Here is a 12,757-nt window from a genome sequence, read left to right as displayed (position 1 = left end):
TAGTTGTTCTATCCTATCACTAATTTGTCCCAGAATAACCCTCTCATCTCACTTCTGAGTTTTCTGTTTTAAAATTACCTGATTCTATGAGCTTGCAGGAAAAATGAATTGCTGATCTTTGACAAAAATTCTAAAACCAACCTGAATCCATTTCCACAAAAATATATCAAACTGGAGGTAAAGGCAAAAATGGACATCTCATTATCCTTGAATTACCAAGTATCATCAAGACAGACAGGATTCTGTCTCCATTTCCTTATTTTGGGAAGAGAAAGAAAAAGTCTCTACCCTCTACTTGATGTTCTTTTGGTTTGGCCAGATTTTTCACTACCCAACTATGTGGAAAATGTTTCTAGTTTTTATGTAAATTAAGCTGGTTACATGGTCTTACAAACCTATTTAATTGTGTTTTAGTTTTTCATAGGGCTTGTAAAAAAAGGCAGAAGACTGCTCTCTCCAAATCATGAATTTGTCCAGGGAAAAAAAACCTGGTTTCCATATGTAGAGATTTCGTGTACCTTATCTCAAGTAATTATCATAACAGCTAGGCAAGGGATATACTTTTATTTTTGCTTTGGGGTTATAAAACTAAGCCTCAGGGAGATAAAAAACTTATGAAACATCACATGGTTTATCAGTGGTCAAGCCTGGATTTGAACCCAGGTTCATCTCATTCCAGAGCCTGACCCCTTCCCATGATTCTTCATGATACCCATCAGCATCTGCTCTCTGGCATCTTAATCTCAGCATAGAAAAGAGCAATGAGACAGAATGGCAAATGCCCTAAACAGCACTCCGGCCTCAGAATCAGCCCTTAAGGCATTCAGATCTGGCTAAAAGGCCCATGAGAGTTTCGCAGGAATGAAAAGCCAAGACACTGTGCCAAAAATGACCTGAGGGAAAGATCTCTGTGAGTGAGATCCCAGTGGAAAGAACGGGCAATCAGAGAAGGAGGTACCTTTCTCTGAAGGGAGGAGAGAACTTCCACTTTGATTATGGCCTCGTCTAAATAAGATTAGAGTTTGTGAACTCAAAAGGCTTCCATAGCCTTGGCAGCTCATGACAAGAGCCTCGGGTGATTATTGACATCATAAATAAGAGTGTCAATTGTTAAATCAACAATGGGAGCCACTGTGCACCTGCTCCCCATGTAGGACCTCTGTCCTTAATGTGTTGTACTATGAGAATTAACGATAAAACTACTAGTCGAACAGCACTCTATATCTTGTGTGGTTGTGTGGGTGCAGTCTGTTGAAATCTTTATTTAGTATGTACTAAGCTGATCTTCTGTATATAAAGATAATTGAAAATGAATCCTGATGAAGAATGGGATGAGAGAGGGAGTGGGAGATGAGATGGTTGTGGGTGGGAGGGAGGTTATGGGGGGAAAAGCTGCAAGAATTCAAAACTTATACTTTGTAAATTTATATTTATTAAATAAAAAATGGAATGCTATGTTTAAAAAAAAAAAGAGCAATGAGAAATCATGTTAGGGCACTTTAACAGGTAATTGTAGGGAGCATTGCCCATTGGACTGTGGTGGCCTAGAGGAGGATTCTGCCTAACACTTCTACAGCTAAAACCTGATGAAGAGTGTTCACTTCTCTCACTAAACTCTCCTTCTCCAAGAGCTTTGAAAACAATTGTGAAGGGCAGATATTTGGCCTAACACTCAAGACACAGGTTAAGACACCTGCATCTCACATCAGAGTATCTGGGTCCCATCTTGGCTCAGGTACCTGATCCCAGCTTCCTGCCTGTGCAGATGCTACGAGGCAGCAGGTGACGGTTTGAGTAGCTGGATTCTTGCCATTGCGTTCTCAGCTCCCAGCTTTAGCCTGGCTCAGTCCTTGCCAGTGCAGGAGTTTGAGGAGTGAATCAGCTGATGGGAGTGCTCTCTCTCTCTCTGTCTCTAAAACTATATATATATGGGCCACTGCCTGCGGTGCTGGCATCCCAATTGGTGCCAGTTCGGGTCCCGGCTGCTCCATTTCCAATCCAACTCTCTGCTGTGGCCTGGGAGAGCAGTAGAGGTTGGCCCAAGTCCTTGGGCCCCTACGCCCATGTGGGAGACCTGGAGGAGGCTCTGGGCTCCTAGCTTTGGATCAGCCCAGCTCCAGCCATTGTAGCCACTTGGGGAGTGAACCAAATGATGGAAGACCTCTCTCTGCCTCTGCCTCTGCCTCTGCCTCTGCCTCTTTGTGACTCTGCCTTTCAAATAAATAAAGAAACCTTTTTAAAAATTATATATAACAATTTTAATATAAAAATATAAAATAAAGGTAGGTTTTGAAACAGTCCTTGTCCTGCTACTAAATCTGCAACTTTTCCCTTTTTTTAATATGCTTTTTTTAAGGTTTATTTATTTATTTGAAAGGCAGACTTATAGAGAGACGAAGATCTTCCAATATCTGGTTCACTCCCCATATAACCACAACATCCTGGACCAGGCCAAACCAGGAACTTGGAACTCTATCTGAGTCTCCCATGTGGGTGGCAGGGGCCCAAGCACTTGGACCACCTGCTGCTGCTTTCCCAGGTGCATTAACAGGGTGCTGCAGCAGAGGCAGAGCAGCCAGAACTCAATCCAGCACTCTCATATAGTTAAACCCACTATGACACAACACTGGCCTGTCATTGGCTGCTTGCCCCCACCCTCCCAACTTGGTCTTAGAACTCAAAGGGCAGAAATACCTGACAGCACAGGTACAGGGTGAATGGACTCTGCTTGTCTCGAAAGGAGATTCCACAGAAAACTATGCTGACCCAAACCCAAACAGGCTGGAGAGGGAAGAATGCAGCATTCTTTCCCTGGTGTTCTCAGCGGGCCACAACCTGCGTCCCTTCTCTCCTGTCTAAATTCCTTCAAGGCCTTAGGTTACAGCCAAGGCTTATTCTGACCGATTCGGTAGTATTTACTGTCCCACACATACTGTGCTTCTCTTTTAAAAGTATGCCAAAGGGCCTGGCGCTGTAGCGTAGTGGGTAAAGCCGCTGCCAGCACTGCTGGCATCACATATAGGCATTGGTTCCAGTCCCGGCTGCTCCACTTCCCATCCAACTCTCTGCTATGGCCTGGGAAAGCAGTAGAAGATGACCCAAATCCTTGGGCCCCTGCACCCTGGTGGGAGACCCAAAGGAAGCTCCTGGCTCCTGGCTTTGGACAGCACAGCGGATGAACCAGTGGATGGAAGACCTCTCTCTCTCTCTCTCTCTCTCTCTCTGCCTCTCCTCTCTCTGTGTAACTCTGACTTTCAAATAAATAAATAAATCTTAAAAAAAAAAAGTATGCCAAAGCCTCTAATAAACCAGAGATGGACTTAGCACATGGCACTTGTGTACTTACTATGACCCAGGCACTGTGCTAAGCACTTTCTGTAGATCACAAACATTTGTACATGTGGAAAGGTTGGGAAAAAAAGAAGAGTGGGAGGAATTCCTTCTGGAGTCTGACTTCCAGCAAATGTCAAGAGCCCAAAGCTACCTCCCATCAGTGGAGGCCTTGTTGGTTGAGGTTTCCATTGGCATCCTGCAATATTTAGTCACTGGCTGAGCAGCCTCCCATGGCCTTGTTTCCTAAGCACTGGCCTTTAAAGGAAAAAGAAAAAAAAAACCTTGCAAGGCCGGGACAAAACCTGACATTCAAAATTATCAGAAGTACATGTACATGGTAATGCTTTGAAGCTCAAAGATCACATGATCTGAACTCCACAAAGGGTGCTTATACCATGAGGAATGCTTGCGGCTACAAGTCACCATAAACAGCCAGGGAAGAGTGTCGTTTTCTCACTCGGACACTGGTATACACTCACTTTTGTCCTTGAGCAAAACAACTCCGATGAAGTTAATGTCCCTTTTAAAATTCAAGATAACTTTTCTCTGCAGAAATCCTGCACAAATCTCCCCATGGCATCTGAACTATTTTTCTATTACTGGGCACACACAAACGTATGGAAAGATAGATCATCATGATCCCATCCATATCAACAGCATAGAATTCTCATGTAATCCCATCTGTACCTCAGCATTACTGTGATAAACAAGCCAGAAACTATGTCAACATGCTTCCTAAACTATGGAGAGATTTAAGACAGCGTATTTCAGCTTAAAACTCTGGCATTCTTAAAAACAGAAAGTAATTCTAAAAGGACATTTTGAAAAGCTAGAGAAAATGGAATTAAAATTATATTTTGATGCAAAAGATTCAAAATCCATGCATATGCAGGGGGTTCAAAAAGTTCATGGAAATGTGTGTTATGAGAAACAGAGATTTTGAAATATTTTTCACCAAAATAAATTTATCTTTAACTACATTTAGCCACTACCTCTTTGAAGTAAGTTCATATTTAACACAGAGAAGAACTAAAGGGAGAGCAGCAATCCTCTTCCATGTCCTCTGATTTCAGAGATCCCACCAAGGTTCTGGTCTGCCTAGTGGAAGTGACTGGTAATGAGGTGCCAATAGCTCCTAGGCTTAGCTGGATACAGAGACACACAGATATGGGTGTAGCTCTTGACAGAGGTCTACCTCCTGATTCAAAGGATATAGCTGGACTCAGAGCATCATCCCATGGTTTAGATTTGATGCCAACAAGAGCATCCCTGTCTGTTACCTCCTTTGTCCCACTCTCCTGCTCTCTCCCTCTTGTCCTTGCTCCTGGCTTCCAATATCCGCACCAGTGTTCACTGATTCCTCCCCAAGGCTCTTATATCTCATGCTGGAGCTTCTTTATGACCCCAAGATCCATTCTGTGAGGGGTGTGGCAGCAGGCAGACATGTCACAAGTCCACGGACTTGATTCTCTGTCTTGCGCAGGGGGCCAATGTCCAGGCTCTAAGGAACAACAGCATTTGTCATGAACAGATTTTTCTGGGCAACAGAAAGCTGTTTCTGAGCGTACATTTTAACCAAAATATACTCAACAGCACAAGGTAAAGATTTTTTTACTACCTTCCATTTTGACCCTCTTACTTTCCAAAAGAAATTTCCTTTGAAGAGTTAGAAGATTATTAGGAAAAGGACCTTTAAAAATATCATCATGGCAGCTCTATACCTTCAAGCTAAATATAAGTATACTTCAAAATGTTCATGAAAATGGAATTAGATAAATTGATTTTGACACAAAAAGTTTTAAAATATCTGCAATTTTTTTTTCATGAACTCTTTGAAGACTCCTCATATGCATGGATTTCAAGAGGATTTTTGGACTAAAATAAATTTATATTTTTATTCCACTCTCCACCAACATTTCAATGTACCCTCATACGAGCAGACTGAGGTTCCCAAAGCAGCCAGCCCCTCTATGAGATCAGCTCCACCTACTGCTCATATCTTCTGAGCCCACCCAGGGCCCTTTCTACTTCCCATGCTCTTAATCCAAGTGATTCCTCCGTGACTCCAAGTTAGTCAGCTGCAATTTCAGGTATTTGTCAACAGTGAGGGAAACGATCTAACTCTACTCAATCTCTGTTAATGCAGGAGACCTGATTTCAGGGAGGCCTCCGCCCGGCCCGGAGTCAGGACCTGGCTATTGGTACTGGGGACTGGATTGGGAGAATTATACGGTAGTGAACAGGTTGGAGGGGGAACTCTCTAGAAAGCAAGCTCCCCCGAGAGCTACAGGATCTGAGGAAGATGCTCTAATTTATAGGGTCCCTTACTGAGGGAGAGCCTGTGGGAAAAAGGAGGATGAGGACAGTCTGTACTATTTGACCTCAGTCACTTTCCTGGCTAAATGCAGTTATGAGCCAGAGATGTCTAGAGAGTCAGTGTAGAGCATGCAAAGGAGGAAGGAGAGAGAAGGAAGAGAGCCTAAGGAAAAGTGTGGAAGTTTGAATGAATAGAACACACATGGCAGGGGCTGGCGCCATGGCGCAGTAGGTTAATCCTCCACCTGTGGCGCCAGCATCCCATATGTAGACAGTGAGAGAGAGACAGAGAGAAAGGTGTTCCTTCCGTTGGTTCACCCTCCAAATGGCTGCTACAGCCGGCGCGCTGCACTGATCCAAAGCCAGGAGCCAGGTACCTCTTCCCAGTTTCCCATGCGGGTGTAGGGCCCAAGCACTTGAGCCATCCTCCACTGCACTCCCGGGCCACGAGCAGAGAGCTGGACTGGAAGAGGGGCAACCGGGACAGAACCCGAATGGGCGCCAGTTCTAGTCCTGTCTGCTCCTCTTCCAGTCCAGCTCTCTGCTGTGGCCTGGGAAAGCAGTAGAAGATGGCCCAAGTCCTTGGGCCCCTGCTCCCAGTGAGGGAGACCTGAAGAAGCTCCTGGCTCCTGGCTTCAGATCAGCATAGCTCCGGCTGTTGCGGTCATTTGGGGAGTGAACCAACGGAAGGAAGAACTTTCTGTCTCTCCCTCTCACTGTCTGTAACTCTACCTCTCAAATAAATAAATAAAATCTTTAAAAAAAAAAAAGAACATACATGACAGGTGATTAGAAAACAAAGTAGAAATGCAAGTGAAATGGGGTGCCATATTTTACGTTATAAAAGCTCCTAAATAATAATACTGGGTTTTAAAGTGATTCCTGAATGGGAAAAGAGAAATGACTTTCTTGCTTTTCCATTTTTCATATGTTTTGATGTCATTCCAGAGAATCTGGGATGGCAGTCCCTGGCATGCCATCCATGTACCTATAAGCCACATACCACCACCAGCCTAGATACATGAGGGCTCGCCACAGCCCATGTGAGAAGCTGGAGTTTGGAGGCTGGGGCTGTGATTATGGGGCCCATATCCTCACTTCTGCATTCATGAATGAAAGAAAGGACCAGCACACTCAGGGTTGTGCAGGCAGGAGCCTGCTGGACCATTCACCTAGCAGAAGATGCAACCAAACATCCAGCCTCCAGCGCTTCTCTTCATATCTGCCCATCAGTCCTACTTGTTGGCACCTGCACCTTGACAAAGAGCACATGTGGCAGCCTGGAGCTTAAGGTGCACCCATAGAACTGGTACTTTCTTACCTCAATTTCACACACACTTGGCTTTGAAATGCCTCTGTGTGTTCAATGCGCAAGAAGTGTGCTTTAGGTTTTAAGCAAAGAAAGCTGTACCACCTCCCAGTTTAATCTTCCCTACCCAGGCCCAAATCCTAGAGCAGTGGTTCATGAAGCCAGATAAGCCATCACAAACACATCTATGAAGCTGTGCTTAGACTCAAAGCCGTTTTCTCACCATCCTGCTCTTCAAATCGAAAGTTTAAAATAAACCCAGGGGAAAAGCTGCAGTGACATTTCTGGAGCAGAAGGGAGAGGTAGGCAAACGACTTTTGCCAGCTGCACCATGGCAAGGGTAGGGAATAGAAGTGGGCTCAGCAGTGGTAAAGCTGAATCTTCAGGAATTTCTAGAATAAATATTAGTGTCATTGTAAGAGGGAAGAACAGTTTTAGCCAGAGGGTTCATTGAAAATTTTAAGTCCTGTAGTCAGGACAATAAGAAGAGTGTATTATTATAATTTTCAAACTCACAAAAGGACAAACTCGGCCACTGGTTTGGCTCTTCATGTTCTGATTTACACACTCTGTGGGGTGCTGTGTTTTGTCTTATGCTCATCAGCCAGTGATTTCTTAGTAATTCAGTAATTATATCCACCAGGCCAGTTTTCTTTCTTAAGTCCATGAATAGGATTTCAGCTTGATCAGTTTGCATCACAGAGTTAATAATGGTTTAATTCTGAAAAGTTACAAAGAAAATAAATGAGAAAATGACCACCTTTCTCCCAGTTTTGTAGCAATTATAGCAGGTAAACTCTGTTTCTAAAATGAAAAAGGAAGAGTAGTGAGTGTTCCATCATGTTGAGTTCCCAGTAAGCTTTCTAACCGTGCATACAAAGGATCTTCAAGAAGTTTATGGAAAATGTGAGTTACGACAAAACTAGGCTTGTATCTCAATTTCTGGACAAAATGACCTTATCTTTTAACTCCATTTTCCATGAACTGTTTGAGTTACCCTCTTATCTAAAGGCAGACATTTATCCTAGTTACCCAGAATGTCTGGGCAGAGTCCTTCCACTTTGTGTCACTGTCATCTCCACATGGATACTTAGGTGATAAGCCTTCAGAAGCACCAACCGATCCAGGCAGATTTTAACAATGCAAGGTAGACACCAATCTCACAAGTCTTGAGGTATAAGCCCACTATGCTTTTCTCTCTCTTTTTTCACATTATCATTCTGACCTTAATATTCCGTGGTTGACTGGGTAGTGTTTGGTCTAGAGGCTAAGGTGCTGATTTGGGTGTCGATTTCCACATGGAAGAACTTGAGATCAATGCTCATCTCTAGCTCATGTTAGTGCATGCCTGGGAGGCAGTGATGACAGCTCAAGTAATCGGGTTCCTGCTATTCTCATGGGAGACCTGGGTTGAGTTCCTGGCTTATAGTTTTAACCCAGTCATTTGGGAAGAGAGCTAAGAGATAAGAGATCTCTTTGTCTCTCTGCCTCTTAATAACAATAAAATATATATTCAGCAGTTGCTGATTAAGCAGCATCAATAGAAAAAACACAATCATTTAAAAATAATTTTTAAGGAATACTACTATAGTTGATACTGAAATTATTATCATGAAGTCTAGGATTGCCTTATCTCTTTGTCACCACTCTCCACTAAATACCACCAGCAAGCTCAAGTCACCTGCAAGTGCCTGGGCTCATTTTGACCTAACAGAGACTCAGTATTATACCACCCCTCTTCTGATACCTGGGTTTTCATAACATTTACCAGCATTATCTCACCTGAGGTTCTTCTTCTTCTTCTTCTTTTTTTTTTTTTTTTTTCAGGTGAAGTTCCAATGGATATTAAGTCTAGGGTGGCGCCTTTCTCTTCCCAAAAAAATCTAGCTTCCAACGGTGCAGAGCTGGTGGAGCGTCCATCCGTAGCCCACTGCCCTGGCTCTGCCTGGGGGCTTCCTCTGCCTGCTCATATCACCAATGTTCCCACCACTGCTAGTCTTTTGGGGGATTCTGGGCCAGCTGCTGCTCCCACTCGACTTCCACCAACTTGTAAAGCTCCATGGTGGCCTGAGCATCTTCCACAGGGGAATGTCGGCTGTTCCCGACCTGTGTGTCCCAGTGCAGCAGCTTCTGGGTGAGCTGCCTCAGAGACAAGGTGGCTTTCTCTGGGAAGTTGGCTTTCCGGTTGAGGCAGGCAGGGGTTATGGGAGATGTCCAGGGTTAGGGCTGAAAGTCCTGGAGGGCTTTGAAGTCACTGGGGATGGCACGCCTCACCACACCTTCCCAGTGGGCAGCTTCAAGATCTGCCTCTGAGCAGTCTTGAAGGGCGTAGCATTAGCCATGCGCTGTTTCTGGGTACCACAACACTGCGATGCTGACAATGCTCCATGGAGCCAAGGAACTGCCGCGCCCTTGGGTCCCGTGCCCACCATCTCACAGTCAACTGCCACCATCTTCCTGTGCAACTTCCGGGAGAACTTATTCTCTGAGTGAGCCTGCATGGGCTCTGGGCGGCATTCTTCTGGGAGCCAGTGGGGCGGCTCTTAATCTTCGGAAAGGCGCCCTGGAACTCCCTCCAGCGACAGCACGGGCCTTCTGGGGAGGGGCGGGGGGCAGCCAGGACACAGACACGCAGCTTTCTTCTCCAGGGACTGCTCATATCACCAATGTTCCCACCACTGCTAGTCTTTTGGGGGATTCTGGGCCAGCTGCTGTTCCCACTCGACTTCCCCCAACTTTTTTTTTTTTATTTGAAAGGCAGAGTGGACAGTGAGAAAGAGAGACAGAGAGAAAGGTCTTCCTTTGCCGTTGGTTCACCCTCCAATGGCCGCCGCCGCCGGCGCACCGCGCTGATCTGATGGCAGGAGCCAGGAGCCAGGTGTTTCTCCTGGTCTCTCATGGGGTGCAGGGCCCAAGCACTTGGGCCATCCTCCACTGCACTCCCTGGCCACAGCAGAGAGCTGGCCTGGAAGAGGGGCAACAGGGAAAGACTCCGGCGCCCCGACTGGGACTAGAACCCGGTGTGCCAGCGCCGCAATGCAGAAGATTAGCCTAGTGAGCCGTGGCGCCGGCCTCCACCAACTTGTAAAGCTCCATGGTGGCCTGAGCATCTTCCACAGGGGAATGTCGGCTGTTCCCGACCTGTGTGTCCCAGTGCAGCAGCTTCTGGGTGAGCTGCCTCAGAGACAAGGTGGCTTTCTCTGGGAAGTTGGCTTTCCGGTTGAGGCAGGCAGGGGTTATGGGAGATGTCCAGGGTTAGGGCTGAAAGTCCTGGAGGGCTTTGAAGTCATTGGGGATGGCACGCCTCACCACACCTTCCCAGTGGGCAGCTTCAAGATCTGCCTCTGAGCAGTCTTGAAGGGCGTAGCATCAGCCATGCGCTGTTTCTGGGTACCACAACACTGCGATGCTGACAATGCTCCATGGAGCCAAGGAACTGCCGCGCCCTTGGGTCCTGTGCCCACCATCTCACAGTCAACTGCCACCATCTTCCTCTGCAGCTTCCGGGAGAACTTATTCTCTGAGTGAGCCTGCATGGCGGCATTCTTCCGGGAGCCAGTGGGGCGGCTCTTAATCTTCGGAAAGGCGCCCTAGAACTCCCTCCAGCGACAGCACAGGCCTTCTGGGGAGGGGCGGGGGGCAGCCAGGACACAGACACGCAGCTTTCTTCTCCAGGGACTGCTCTGACCCAGTGCTACAGGCCCCTGTCTCCTTTCTTGAGAGGGAAGGGGTATTCCCAGCGCCATCCACTGCAGGAGCCTCCCCTGTCTCCGGAGAGTCCGAGTGCAACTTAGAAGGAGCCTGGCGAAGGGGGCTGTTCTCTTCCTTCCAGAAAGCCTGTCCGTTCCAAGAGCCGCCGCTTCTTGACAAAACATCGGTGCTTGGTGTTTCCTTTGGAGGCCGTTCCGCAAAGCCCGGAGTCAGCAGCAATGCAGAAGCGAGGACAGCAGATGGTAGGAGCGGAGCTGGGAGGAGCGGCTCACGGGTGACAGGATGGGGCACTCCATCCCGGCTGACTCCCACTGCGGAGTTACGGATGAGGCTCTCCTGGATGGCCCCGCTAGGAACAGAAGCGCCCGGCGCGGGAGACCCAAAGGAGGCTCCTGGCTCCTGGTTTCGGACCAGTGCGGCTCCAGCCATTGCAGCCATTTGGGGAGTGAACCAGCGGTTGGAAGACCTCTCTCTCTCTATCTCTGCCTCTCTGTAACTCTGCCTTTCGCATAAATAAATAAATCTTAAAAAAAACTATTCAAAAAAATTTTGTTGAATTGATTTGAAAAGGGTTCTTAAATTACCTTTAAATGGCCTTCCTTCAGAATAAGTAATAAATACTACTCCAAAGCCCAAAGTATAGCAACCCACATATTGGAAGTCAAAAAACAATATAAAACAGGATACATTTAATTAAGACTACAGTTCTTTCTAGGTCATACGAAAGACGTGAGGTACAGTGGAGCCAGGATTGGCGCAAGGGCAGGCAGACATGAGTTTTACTCTCGCTCTGCCATTTAGTAGCTGTGTGAAGTGAGCAGTTTAATTAAATTCTGAATATCTTTCTTCATCTGTTACATAGGAAGACTGTAGCACTACTTTTTTTTTAAAGAAAAGATTTATTACTTATTTGAAAGTCAGAGTTACACAGAGAGAGAAGAGGCAGAGAGAGGGAGAGGTCTTCCATCTGCTGGTTCACTCCCCAATTCGCAGCCAGGAGCCAGGAGCTTCTTCCAGGTCTTCCACACGGGTGCAGGGGCCCAAGGACTTGGGCCATCTTCTACTGCTTTCCCAGGCCATAGCAGAGAGCAGGGGCAGATGTGGAGCAGTGGGGAGTTGAACCGGTGGCCATATGGGATGCCAGCACTGCAGGCGGCGGCTTACCCACTATGCCGCAGCACTGGACCCAGCACTACTAACCTTAAAATATTGTAACTGTAGTTTCAAAATACTGCATTTCAAGTGTCAGGCACAGAGGGTAGCACAAGACACTTCTCAGTAAAGGTAAGGGTGATAGTGACAGTGATGACCGCAATGATGGGGAGGACCACAGGCCACCTTCCTGGGGGAAAACATGGGGTGAGCGTTTTGTATTTGCTGAATAAATCTTCAAAAGAAAAGGAGGGAGAAAAAAAAAGATAAGAGAACATCCCCAAAGAACTAAGACAGCTTTAGATTAAAAGAAGTAGGGGGCTGGCGCCGTGGCTCTCTTGGTTAATCCTCCGCCTGCAGTGTCGGCATCCCCTATGGGTGCCAGTTCTAGTCCCGCCTGCTCCTCTTCCAGTCCAGCTCTTTGCTATGGCCTGGGAAAGCAGTGGAGGATGGCCCAAGTGCTTGGGTCCTGCACCCGCATGGGAGACCAGGAGGAAGCTCCTGGCTCCTGGCTCCGGATCGGTGCAGCTCCAGCTGTTGCAGCCACTTGGGGAGTGAACCAGCAGAAGGAAGACCTTTCTCACTGTCTGTAACTCTACCTGTCCAATAAAAAAAGAAGCAGGAGAAAGTACAGCACTCTACAAAGTTACTGCCTTGGGCCCCCTGGCATCATGAGGTGTTCCAGTAAGTTTCATCAAGGTGATGTTTCTTCTCTTGTCTTTATTTTATTTTTAGACATAGGGACAAAGAGCTTCCATGTACTATTCCACCTTCCAGATGCCCACAACAGCTGGGACTGGGCCAGGCTGAACCCAAGACTCAGGACCTAATCTGGGTCTCCCACGTGGGTAGCAAGGACACAAGGCCTTGAACCATCCCTGCTGCTTTTCAGGGTGCACATCAGCAGAGCTGGGACTCAAAGCCAGGTACTCCTTA

The 12,757-nt window shown here is 46.8% G+C and overlaps 2 pseudogenes; both read right to left on the bottom strand.

Annotated features, from left to right (window-relative positions):
* Positions 1 to 8,950: 8,950 nt before the first annotated feature.
* On the bottom strand, positions 8,951 to 9,617 carry LOC138843352 (interferon-stimulated 20 kDa exonuclease-like 2 pseudogene; annotated as a pseudogene).
* A 392-nt stretch (positions 9,618 to 10,009) lies between these two features.
* LOC138843351 (interferon-stimulated 20 kDa exonuclease-like 2 pseudogene) lies at positions 10,010 to 11,098 on the bottom strand (annotated as a pseudogene).
* Between the last annotated feature and the right edge of the window lie 1,659 nt (positions 11,099 to 12,757).

Source organism: Oryctolagus cuniculus, chromosome 8 (genome assembly GCF_964237555.1).
Source record: "Oryctolagus cuniculus chromosome 8, mOryCun1.1, whole genome shotgun sequence".
Lineage (NCBI taxonomy): Eukaryota > Metazoa > Chordata > Mammalia > Lagomorpha > Leporidae > Oryctolagus > Oryctolagus cuniculus.
This window is presented reverse-complemented; position numbering and strand designations above follow the sequence as displayed.